Source organism: Neovison vison, chromosome 3 (genome assembly GCF_020171115.1).
Source record: "Neovison vison isolate M4711 chromosome 3, ASM_NN_V1, whole genome shotgun sequence".
NCBI lineage: Eukaryota > Metazoa > Chordata > Mammalia > Carnivora > Mustelidae > Neogale > Neogale vison.
In genome coordinates, this window is record NC_058093.1 from 143,158,969 (window position 1) to 143,171,956 (window position 12,988).

The window sequence follows — 12,988 nt, forward strand, 5'->3', positions numbered from 1 at the left end:
GAAGTTCCCCGCGGCTGGGACTTCCAGTCGGTCTGGTAGACATCCCTTAAGAACACAGAGCTTATCTCTGTAATGTTAGAGGAGGATATGTGGAGGGGTTGTCCTATATACATGTTCGAAAACATATTGCCAGAACCAGGATTCTTCCTTGGAACATTTTGACAGTATCACTAAATGCAAAATTTGCTTGCATTTTTTTTCTTCTAATACAAACAGAAAAATAAACATTCTACATAGTATGGGAATTGAACATATGCTTATAAGCCCAAACTGATCGCTATAAATAAGTAATTCTATTCCAGTGAACATTTTTTTGGCGGAATTAATAAAGAGAAAAGAAGATACTAGAAGTCAGAGTATAGAAGCACAAAGAGAAATGCAGTTGAACGCAGTGGTTAAAGAAAGATTTGTTTGAATTTGCCCCACAGTTGTAAGAGCAACCGTCTGAGGCATGAGAGGTCTTTGAAAAAATGACTTTACTCTCGCAGTCTTAGCCTGATTTGTTTTGTTTCCTTTAGAATAAAAGTTGCAAGTGGGTAGGAATTATGCCTTGAAATGTTAGCCCGTAATGGACTGGGAAGCCGCTGCAGGGTAACAGCGGGAGAGGAAATGCCTCTGTCGGTGACCTGCACACGGATGATTGGGCTCTTAAGGGAAGAAGCAGGGAGAAAGGTGCAAAGGGAAAAAGTCATAAAACAAGAGAGCTTGTTTGGAACTAAAATACAATAGCTACCACGAAAAGCCTTGGGAACCACTGAGGTGATATATTTTTCCTCTTAACATCATACGCATACGTACATTTGAAGATGTGGGTGCTCCTTCTGCAGACGTCGCCGTCGGCAGCGACACGCACCGTTGCACGTTTTTGGAGGAACATTCGATCTCATGGCTCTCCGTTTCATCCCACGTCAGCAACGGCATGCGTTTTCAAAAGAGTCCACATTCAGTCCAGCCTTTTTATGTGCGTTACTAATACAAGGCTTACCTGTCCATATGAGAGCTGATTAAATCCGGGCTCCGGCAGCACTAAATTCTAAATAAGGATAGTGACCTTTGTCCAACGACGTTCACAGTGCCGATTGCTAGTGTCCATAAGTGTTTATCAATATCCTATTGTGGTTACAATAGCCACTAGCCAGTTTGCTCTTACTGTATGCCAAGCCCTGTGCTTTGATTTGCAGATTTAATCTTACAGCAACCTTTTGTGAAGAGTATTTATTATCCTCATTTCACAGATTAGGAAAATGAAGGACAGAGAGGCTCATAGTTGGTTAGTGGTATGTTTGGGATTTGCACACGGTCCTGCCAGACTCTGAAGCATGTGTTCTTAACCAGCAGACCTGACCACTTCCCTGGACAGTGCAGATAGGTGTAACTACTAGAAGTAATAAGCTAAGGTTATATGTTAACAAAACGCTAGGGTTTGAGGACCACACTCGTGACTTCTGTACAGTTTTGGTTTTCTTTTAACATTTCATTTCAGCACCCTGTTAAACCACAGTAAGAAAGAAAGAGACCTTACAGGGAGAACAATTAAGGGTCATAGGAGTCAAGGGAAAATATTATCATCATTATTTTTTAATAAGGGATAAGTGAGATGAGTGTAGGACCTGCCGCTTTATTAATAGGAATGCCTGCGTCTGCTGAGGACGTGGGTTTGCCAGCTGCACTGCGGGCCTGGAATTACACTGCTCTGTGGAATCCAGGTCAGTGTTTACACCCAAGTAGTTTACAATCTTTGGCAAATTTAAGCAAAATAGTATGAAAGCACTTAGGAACAATTCAGAGAATCAGAATTCTAGAAGAATCAGGGTAACGCGTATTCTCAGCGGAGAGGGGTGAGGGGAGTGGTGGATTTCTCTGGTGGATCGTTGAGCTGGTTCGTTCGTTGGTTTGCATTTTGAGAGACCCGGCTTCAGTTCTCGCTCAGCCTGTGGTTTGCCTCCTGACCCAGCCACTCGCACACCGGCCTGCCTCTTGGCCTGTGGGGATGGGGATAACAAGGCTTACTTCACAGTGTTTCGCAAGTGCCTCGCCCAAGGCTTGACTCATGGGATAGGTCTCCGGTGGGCCTTAATTTTGCCTTCTCCTCTGCCACTTATTTGATCTGATGAAGAGGATGAATAAACACGAATCTTTATTCCCTGTTGTCGACAAGGAGCCTAAATTTCCAATCTGCCTTCCCCGTTGACTTTCAGTGTTGATTTTCCAAGCTGTTCCACCTCTACCCTTCTGTGTCTTGATTTCCTCTTCTCTAGTTGCCGTTTATTTGGGAGACCCTCCCACTTTAGTTGTCACACGGTCCATGAGCTCTTGGGAGTCTCTGTTCATGACACATTAGGATCTGTTGGACTCAAAGAAGCCCCGGATCATGGGAGACTACCCCAGTACCTCCAGTCCAGTTCTGATTCTCCTGAGATTGCAGGGGAAGGTGACCTGTGTCTAACTAATTTTTCTCCATCCACTACCGGCTGTCTTTTTCCCTCTAGACCTTCACCGTTCAGTCTAAGCTTGGCACCCTAAATGGATCCATTCGTCCTCGGAGAAGGGAAGAGGTGGGAGAGAAAGTGGCAGCAAACTGAAGCCGGCAGCCCAGAATTTTAGCAGAGATGTCGAATCTCAAATGTGTTGCTTGATTTGAGGTGGTCAATCTTAGAATATCTCCCACTCTGGTGCTTCTCCAATCACGTCTTCAAAAAAACAAAAAAACAACCCCCCCAAGAAACATAAACAAAAACCCATGTGCCCTTTCTATATTCCCTGGACAAACCTCAGTATTTTGCATCTTTGAGCTTATTTTACTTCCTTGTCCTGGAATCTGTTTCCAGAAATCTTTCTATTTGCTTTCACCACCTCTCTCTTCTCCGACTCTTTGAGTCTACGTATATGCGTAAGCGTGGATCCTCTACTCCCCAGCAGAGTTTATCAAAGTGTGGATCATAGATCACTTATGTCAGGACTTGTGGGGTCATGTTAAAATTAGGACACACTTCAGGCCTACGAATCAGCACCTCAGCAGGATGTAGTTCAAGAGTTGCCATGAAACTACTTATTCTCCAAGGTAGTTGATCTTCTAAGGGAGCACAGCTTCAAATTCTGTAGTGTTGTTGTTGTTTGTTTCTTTTTTTTACCTAGCCTATTCTTTTTATCTCTTGAAACCCACCTCTCTCAACATTCCCAATGTCAAATTTAACTCTCTTTCTGGTCCTCTCACTACTCTTAGTAGTTGTTTTCATCTTATGTCCTTATATGCATGGGCGTGGAGAGAGCTTGGAGCTCGGTATCAGAGTGGAGTTTGGCTTCCAGCCTCACAATGCAGTAGCTGTGTGATATTGGGCCACTTGTTTATCTTTAGCAGGATGTCTGTCTTCGAGACTGCATGGCTAGCAAGTGGCATTTTTTTAAATTTGGGAGTCCAAACATAGTTGTGTTGCTAAGAATCTGCCTCTCCCAGTTTGCTGGTGGAAAACTTGGAAATTACACCCTTTGCCAGGGTTGTGGCTGCTGGGTGACAGCCAAAAGGTGAACTGCCTTTTACCCATTTTGCCTCCCTCGATACCCACGATCCTTTCCTACAACAAATCATGGTCAGTTTGTCATGACAAGTACTGGAAGAGAGAAATTTCTCTCTAGTGAGCCAGAAAATGCAACAGGATCTGTCTGAGATGATGGAGATGAGTGTTTGATCCACTTTACTCCATGCCAGAAAAATATTTTTCCTTGACAGCTGGAGAGATCAAAGGTCTAAAACTGTGGATACAGGGAGGTGAATGTTCTAGTATTAATATTATATGAATAATATAGTATGGAACATTTAAAGTCAACATGTCTAATTCTGTCTGTCTGAGAACCCCCAGTCCACCATATGCAGAGAGTGAGTCCAACCACAGAGGTCTTCACCCCAAGGAGATAGGCTGGCATTATCTGCCTTTGAACAGCAGAGCAAGCCCAGCTTGAGCAGTCTGTGAGAGATCAAGTCAAGAAACAGCAGGTCTGGGGGTAAGGGGCAAGTCACCTGGATGGAGGAAGATTTACTGGTGAGCTGGTCAAACAAATGGTTTTTTTGAGAATTATCTCGGAAGACATGAGAGTGTTCCCCTGAGTAAGAGCAATAGAATGATCTCATAGGTCACCGGTTACTGAAAGGTTACCTGTCGTGTCCTCAGCGAGGGTATGAAGTATAGTGATTCTTGTGGGGCACACATGTTGTAGGACTCAGTGCCTCCTGCAGGGACTCCCAAAGTGGGGGGGGGGGAGAGAACTAACGCGTGCTGTGCAGTGAGTGGTGCGGCGTGGTGTGTGGACCAGTTCTCAGGCCATAGACATTCAGCTGTTTGCAGGTCGCTTCACTTAGACAACACTGCCAAGGATTCCTTTCACTTACATGCTTCCTATGGGCCTCTAGTGGTGGTGGTTTTCAGGATTCTACTGGGGATATATTTACTGATTTGAAAGTTTTTCATCTTTGGGACTCCTGGGTGGCTCAGTCGGTTAAGCGTCCAGCTCTTGGTTTCAGCTCAAGTCATGATCTCAGGGTCATGAGATTGAACCCTATGATGGGCTCCACTCCTGGTGGGGAGTCTGCTGGAGAGTCTCCCTCTCCCTCTGCCCTTGCCCCTGCTTTCACGTGCGTGTGGGAGTGCACTCTCTCTCAAAATAAAGAAAGAAATAAAACTTAAAAAAAAATTATATATTTATTTGAGAGAAAGAGAGAGAGAACATGTGTGCCCGGGCAGGCAGAAAGGGGCAGTGAGAGAGGGGGAAGCAGGCTCCCTGCCGGTGAAGGACTCAATTCCTGGGATTGTGACCTGAGCAGAAAGCAGACGCTTAACTGACTGAGCTACCCAGGTGCCCTGAAAGAAAAATTTTAAGAAAGTTTTCATCTTTGTGGCTTTTGATTGATAACACAGATTTAATATCCTTATATTTTATAGTTCTTTAATTAGCTTTTAGCTTTTTTTTTTTCCATTTATGTTTCTTTTCTGTAAGTTTTCTACTTTTTTATTGTCTGTTTTGGTCTGATTAAGATGTTACTATATACCTTCCCTTTATCCCCTGGATGGACTTCTCATTAATTCACCAAACTATCTTTTCATTATGAATCAGGAGGGGTTATATTGTGACAACTCCTTCTAGCTTATAAGGCTCAAACTAAGGGAACAAGGATCGGTTCTTGACAACAAACATTATTCATCCTCTTAATTTTGAGCTTTGTGCCCTGAGATCCTTGGCCTGGGGTGAAAGGGAAGCAATTTCTCTGAGCCCTATGACTCTCATCTTAAAAATGAAGACAATGGTATCTACTTTAGCGCACTGTGATGAAGATGAGAGAGAGCTATGCATCTAGCACAGGAACTAGAAATAGGAGGTTCTTAAGAAATATAATTTCATTTCTGTTAAATTCCAGGGAACATTAGGACATGTCTAGGTATAAAAGGAGAAGATCCTGAGTTTGGAGTTAAGTATGAAGGCCTTTTAAATCATTCAAGTGACAATATCAAGTAGGCAGTTGGAGTCAAGGATGTGAAGCTCAGAGAAAGTCTGAAGGTCTGTCACTGGAGTCTTCAGCACAGAGATGCCCGTGGAAGATGGTGGCATATGGAGTCTTCAGGAACAAGTGGACCTAGGACTTAGCCATTGAAGGATTCCCTACATTTAAAGGCTTTTGGGTGAAGGGCAGCTGGGTGTCTCAGTCAGTTATGTTTATGATTCTTGGTTTCGGCTCAGGTCATGATCCCAGGGTTGGGAGATCAAGCTTTGCTTTGGGCTCAGCACTCAGTGGGGAGTGTGCTTGAGATTTTCTCTTCCTCTGCCCCTCCCCCTGCTCATGTTCTCCCACCCCCCCAAATAAATAAGTCTTAAAATTTTTTTTTTAAATTAAAAAAATTAACAAAAGGCTTTTGGGTGAGAATGAAAGTTAACGCCCAACAAGTAGGAGAGAAAGGAAATGTAATGTCATTTAAACCACATCAAGTATAAGGAGTTGATAAGAGTGTCTTTTTGGTCGCCAGGAGGTATGAGAACTGAACATTGTCTATTGGCTGTAACTACTTTGTTGTCATTGTTGACCTTTCCTGAGACTTTTCTTGGAGGAATCATGGGGTAGAAAGATTCCACTCCCCATCCCCCAGAACTGAGTTATCTTTCTCTGACCTAGCCAAGTATTCATCTTATATGCTTCTAGTGTGATTTTTCCTCTATGATTTCTAACGATAGCTGTTTGTACTTAGCTTCATTCCCATAATAAATTATCAGTTTCCTAATGACAGGGGTCATGCAAAGTACCATATAAATTGCACCTCGTAAATATTTAATTGTTTAGTGTTAGAATCAGTGGTTCTTACTGCACAAGTCGTGTTTCTTTGTTATTTGTTCGTTCATTCATCAAACAGTCATTTATTCACCAACTTCATACCATGTGCTACGCACTATTTTAGGCTCCGTGCATCTAGTGGCAAACAAAAGGTATTCCCTTTCTGCGTGAAGTTTCCATAGTGGCGGAGAAGATGAGAAAGAATAAATAAATATACATTCTGAGTACTGTTAATGTCTTAACCGATTGATTCCTCACAACAACCAAGTAACATATATGTTATTACTAGTCCCATTTTTTTTTAATAAGAATGGAGACACCAGGATATCCAGTAATTTGCCATGCCATTAATTCATTAGAGACCGATCTGGGATTCAAACCCAACCCGGGGACTTTGACTCTCAAATTCATGCTGTTAAGCAGCCCCCATACCCCCTACACTACAAAGTGCTCAGCATGGAGTAAATTATTATTATCACTACTAATATTATTAATAGTCATTTTTCCTCAGCCTTGGGATCATTTACTCCAATTCAGATAAGTAAAGAGACTCCACCTTGTTTTTGGCAAAACTAAATTTGGAAGCCAAGTTTCCATGTTCCCAGCCCAGTGCTTTTCGTTAAGGGAGGGAGTATGGAGGGAGGAAGAGGGAGAAAAAGGATGGAGGGAGGAAGGAAGGACCAAACAGAAAGAAGGGCGTGTGGAAGAGACACAGGAAGGATTATTGAACCTGTTCGATTTTGGATTTTTGGTGCTACCAAACCACATCTGATTTTTCAAGCTTTTATTTTCCTGTATTCTCAAGAGGTGATATCCTTGAAAGTCAGGATATTTCCATACAAAACAATCATGTTCTATTTCATAAACTAGCAAAAAATAATTCAGGAGTTAGGAGACCCGAGCTACTTTAAAGTAGTAAATGCTGCATTTTGGAAAGGACATCATTACTGGTATGCATTGGTTGGAGGATACACTAGAAACTTTTGTTTACCAACAGCCAAATCTTTTTTTTTTTTTTTTAAGATTTTATTTATTTATTTGACAGAGAGAGATCACAAGTAGGCAGAGAGGCAGGCAGAGAGAGAGAGAGAGAGAGAGAGAGAGTAGGAAGCAGGCTCCCTGCTGAGCAGAGATCTCAATGCAGGACTCGATCCCAGGACCCTGAGATCATGACCTGAGCCAAAGGCAGCGGCTTAACCCACTGAGCCACCCAGGCGCCCCCCATCCAACAGCCAAATCTTTGAAGAGAGAGGGTGTGTGTGTATGTGTGTGTCTGTGTCTGTGTGTCTGTGTGATGCATATAGGAAGACATTCTTATTGCAAAATCCTGGTAATAGTGAGTTCACTTTGTGTATGCATTTTGGGAAAGAGGATATTGAAACATTTTTTGGGATGGGAAAGTTTCTGTACTTCTATGCAAGGCTGCTCTAATATCAAGCACCATATTTAAGCATCACAAATATACACTAAGCAAGGGACAGATGCACAAGGAATTTAAGCAGAGTTTTTCTAAATGGCAAATAATTAGAGGGGAACAGATGCCTATGGGCAGCAAAGGATGAAATGAGGTACCAGGAATTTTAAAAGGGAGATGGAAATACATATGTAGAATGCAGCCTCTCTCAAGGATGTTTAAGCCTAGAGGGTGTTCTCTCCCAAAGTTCTCTGTTTTTGTGGGTTTTGACATTAAATTTTGTTCTCTCTTTACCTATATTCCCCAAAGAAATAGATCATGCTAATCACTCCAAAATAGAACAGATTTTCTTTCGAACCCCAGTTTTGGATGACTTTGCGGTTTGCATCTCTTTCTTCTCTCTCCCCAGGGCCTTGTCCTTTCACAGGAGTGCCAGGATATGACATTTCACAGCAGTGTCATTCCTCATTTATTTATTATTTATACCCCATCGACTTCCAAAGGGGTTTTGAGGTAGCCTACCAGTCAAAGTTGCCTACAAATGAAGATTCTTTTCTTGATGCGCTTTTCTAGGATGGACATGGCCCTCCTTTAGAACTACCCTACTGTAAAATGGGTTTGTCCACCTGAGAACCATTCTGCACAGTTCTGAGGTCGAAAAGGAAAGATACCTCCAAGACAAAAGTAGAGTGGAGTGGTAGTTTAAACAGCAGGGGCACTGAGCAGAGAGATTCAGCTACCCAGCAAAGCTGAGATAGAGCACCTGATCATTATCCTTCAGGTTTAAGATTTACCTGTTGTGCTCATTGTAACAAAAGAAATGAAATCTCTGTAATTATATTGGAAGGGGGAGGAGATCGTGTTTTAGTTCCTTTGATCTTGAACTAGAATAGGCTCTGCTTTTGGAAATTTAATTTGAAAGAATCCAACGTACACATCTGCTTTTTGTACTGCAATTTCTATTGAGCTTGAAAATAGAAATTTATTAATGCAAATGTGTAGAGTCTGTTCCTTGAGGAAAAAAAAAATACACTTCCAAAATGCAAAGTGATCCTTTCCCCATAGCTATGGAAGATTTTAATAAATATGTTCTCTAGTTGTTGTTGTTGGTGGTGGTGGTTTTTCCTGGAGTTCAGAGATAAGGCTCCTTGTTACCAAGGACTAAGCATAAAAATTACAGGGCACATTGGGAAGCAGAAAGATTCATGATTACTTCAATATTTAGAAGTTTCCAAAGGACAAATTAGATGGTAAGGAGATGAGAAGCGCACTGAATCCTCAAAAGAAAAAAACAACACAAAAACAAGTGCGTCATCAAACCATTTGGAGAACATGTTTGAATTGATGGTAGGGCCCATGCTAAGAGACAAAGCTTTCATTTCAATGAATCCAATCTGCCTAGTGTTCTGCAAAATTGCCTTTGCCTGTAAATGGAATGGCATGGAGATTTTAGGTAGGACACTTTCTCTCCCAACTTAGCCTGTACCCTTTCTTTTATTTTTGAATCATTACATGAAACTGCATGTAAATGACACTTGACTTAATCCTTGGAGTGGCTGGCTTGCGTGGTCTATTTTGGTTAACTTTTTTCTTGTTCTCAGTGTAAATTTTCCTGTAAAGCCTAAAACGTCATGAGCATTTTGGGACATAAATCCTTGAAGCTATTTTGCAGTCATATAGTTGTTCTTTGTAGGGTTTCAGTGCTTTCCTAAAGTCTTTCCCATCTCCAAATGGGCAAAATAAATTATAAATTGTTGAGAGGATTCAATCACTGGATAAGCAGTCATCTTTGAAAGCTGGGGAGAATATCCATTTTCAATTCTTTGAGTAAATAGAGCTGATTCCTTTATAATATTTGTGCTCTATCTACAGATCTCAAAAACTTTGTTATAAATTACCTAGGCTTAAGAAGTTCATGATTAAAGAATATACTGAAGCAATAAAGCCAGTCTTCTCCCTCCTCCATGTGGTAAGATTTCTTTCAAAGGTAGTAGGTAGGCTTTTGTGGTATATACTGTCATTCCATTCTGCATTCTTTGGTTACTTTCTTCCCCACTGATTTTTTTTTTTTTTTTTTAAACGCTGTGATCCATCATTTTAAGTTTAAAACCGGGAGCCTATCCTTAATGTTTGTGTCTGAGTTGGTATTTCCGTCGTGCTACCAGAATCACTTTGTGGCTCTTGCAAATGTACAATTTTATTTGGGTTCAGTAATTCTTGTAGGAGTCTGTGATGCTGGCGGCCCGAGGCCACAGAAATTATTTAAGGCACAAAATGTTGAGGAAGAGTCGGCTCCTCAGAGGCTTTTGAGTAACTAGGATTTCCTTCAAACCAGTTTTTTTTGGGGGGGGGGATGTACGTGGAAAGTACTAGTAACCACTTGCAGTTAATTAATGCCTACCGTTTCCCTCTAATTGTGACTTTGTCCAGTTACACACATCTCTCTTCCTCCCAGGGCAAGAAACTCACCAATGAAATTTCTGTTTCTAATGGCTGACAGTTGGGGTGCCACAACCAAGCAGTCACCCTTAAAAATTAATGAGCTTAATGATGGTTAGAGAAGCGATGGCCGTGGTGGTTGGGGAGGGAGGGGCCGTGGGAGGGCAGAAGGAAGAAGGCTGGACGCCTTGCAAGTGACAATGATGGGAGCCCCTGTCCTTATCTCCCCTCCCCACTCTGCGCCCCCCCCCCCCAGGCGCCACCACCCCTCCATCCTCCCCTCTTCCCAGGAGCCAAGCGGATGGAAAGACAGGGCGATTATGAAGACGTCAGTTGGAGCGTAGGCAGGCGAGAGGGGCGCAGCGCTCCAGATGAGGTCCGGGGGGAGCCGAGGAGGGTCACTCATGGACGACCGTGTGTGTGTGTCTGACAGACTGTGAAATGGTGCGTTGTTGCACGGCTGCGCTGCACCTGGGCCCTTCATCTGTGATTGATTGGTTTGGTCATGTGTAATGGTCCCATCTGCTCTGTGTTGTTTTTCTTTTTTTACTTATAAACACCGTTCCCAGCGGCTGAGAGAGGATGAGCTATGTTTTGTCATCTTCACTTACACTTTAGCTCAAAAAAGTGGTCAAGTAGGTAAGCTCTAAAATCTATCCAAGTAATGCAGTCGGAAAGTGCGGGTTTTCCCCTTTGCTCGGTGTGTGTACGTGCGTGCGTGGGGGAGTGCGCGTGAGTGCGCGTGAGTGTGCCTGCCCTCCTGCGCACGCGTGTGTGCCTGGAGTTTTCACGCTGCCTGTTAATATCTGAATAGTTCAGGAACCACGGAAGACCAAAAAATCGCAGAAATGATTTGCACAAATCTGTGTATTGTGACTCTTACTGCAGCGAGGAGTTTTTTTTTTGTAACGGAGCCAATACTTAATTAAAACCGCTGACATCATGGTGTTATAATTAAGCGTGGCATTAATTAAGCTGGAATAACGATTTTTTTTTTTATTAAGAACTGCTTTTATTGTATAAGACCGTTATCGGCTAAAAACAAAGTAATTTTAAAGCAAAAATGAATTCCCTCTACGCGACCCCTTTTCAACTTCCCTGAAGTCCGGCCTCAGGACTGTCGTCATCAGGGGTGTGTGTGTGTGCGTGCGTGTGTGTGTGTGTGTGTGTGCGCGCGCGCGCGTGTGTATGTGTTGGGATGGGGGGAGAGTGGAAGTGAAATTTGTTTTTTTTCACCCAAAAATGCTGATCGGCTCCTGGCATTCTGATGGCTAATTATGCATCGGAGAGCTTCGACAGCTGCATTCATCATCATAAAATGTAATAATTAATGACATTCCAACAAAGAAAAATATGCAAATGAGGACTCATTAGCATTTTCATATTCAGCTTTGATAATGCTTTTGCTGACAAGGTTGTAATTAATGAAAATTCATGTCGCAGTCAGGAGATTGGATCGGTTTCATTCCGCTCACAATTCCCAAATGCTTGCATTATGGAAAACCGGCAGCTCTGCCAACTTTTCAGGGAAGAAAAAAACACACACACACACTAAAAGCACCAGATGCAAATTAATGGTAGGGAGTCTTTAACTCTTTAAACCACCCCCCTAAATTTCCATCGTAGGAAACATGTGATGAGTTTTAGCCTAAGAACTAGATTCTTTTTTTTTTTTTTTTTTTTTATAACAGCAATGAACATACTTTTATTTGTGACCCAAGTATGAGAATTTCTGGCAAACTTTTTTTTTTTTCAATATTAAAAAAACCCTCCACCTTTTCCCCTCTTCCCTTTTCCCTTTCAAGACTATTTAAATTTACATAGTAAAACATGTTAGGACAGCCAAGCCTCAGCATGTTGTGTTCTGTCCTCTCGCTGGCAAATTCACGCCAGGACAGTTTATTCAGCCACATGCTTTTTGGCGACTCCTCATCACGTATTTGTGCTTAGATCTGCTGGTGCCTCCCTCCGTGTGCTACCCATAAGGTCGAAAGAAAAGCAAGTATTCTATTTCTCTATTCAGGGTGGGTCGGGGTTTTTTATCCCCCTTTCTTTTTTGGATTTTTTTTTTTTTTTTTTTTTTTTAGTGCTTTTTCTTTTAGTCTATTCCCTTTGTGGTTGAGTGTAAGAGTTTGGGAATGTGCCCATAATTCTCTCACTCAACACTTCTGGTCTAGTGTTGTGCTTCAGATGTAATTTTAAGAGACACTGTACAATCAAAATGGATACCCAGAAACCTCAGAACAGGGCTATCGACAAGCATTCAGCACAGAGAGCTATTAATTTATAAAGCCTCTTTGTGTTGCTTTCAAAATGTGTGACTCCAATTGGCAAATAACCATTGGGTGCCAACCTAGTACCCTGTTTTGTCATACCAGCCTAGAGTTCAGTTGAAAGTCCTGTCTCCCCTCTCAACATTAGAAGGAAAAACCTTAACAGAGTTCTGACCTGATTTGGGATTTGATCATTAGGTTACAAAAATGATTATCACTAGAGTCAGATTTTTTTTTTTTTTTTTTGCGAATAGTTGTAAATAGTTTTTTCAAAAGGGTTTGTATGAGGATTAAGAAGAAGAGAGAATGAAAGCATATGTCTTTATAAATTGTCAAATTTATAAGCATTTTCACTCTCAAATGATAGAAAACAACTTCAGGCAGTTCCCAAGATGCAGTTTCCTGTTTATTTTAAGTTAAATTGTAATTCCCAAAGTTGCTAGCCCAGCATAAATAAAGAATATAAATATGCCTTGTTTGGAGAAGATAGAAACTTTGATAGCCTAGGTCTTATTTTTTAGAGTATCTCAGTAAAATAGTCTCATCGGT

General features: G+C 41.8%; 1 protein-coding gene across 10 annotated transcripts in view; it reads left to right on the forward strand.

Annotated features, from left to right (window-relative positions):
• TCF4 (transcription factor 4) overlaps positions 1–12,988 on the forward strand; it is a 351,089-nt gene that overhangs the window by 146,098 nt on the left and 192,003 nt on the right. Inside the window, exon 1 of one of the 10 annotated variants that reach the window (XM_044242926.1) lies at positions 10,787–10,805. The exons of the other annotated variants lie outside the window; for them this stretch is intronic. The gene's annotated coding sequence lies outside the window, so the exon portion shown is untranslated. Of the gene's footprint in view, positions 1–10,786; positions 10,806–12,988 lie in introns of those variants that run through there. 10 annotated transcript variants of the gene reach the window in all.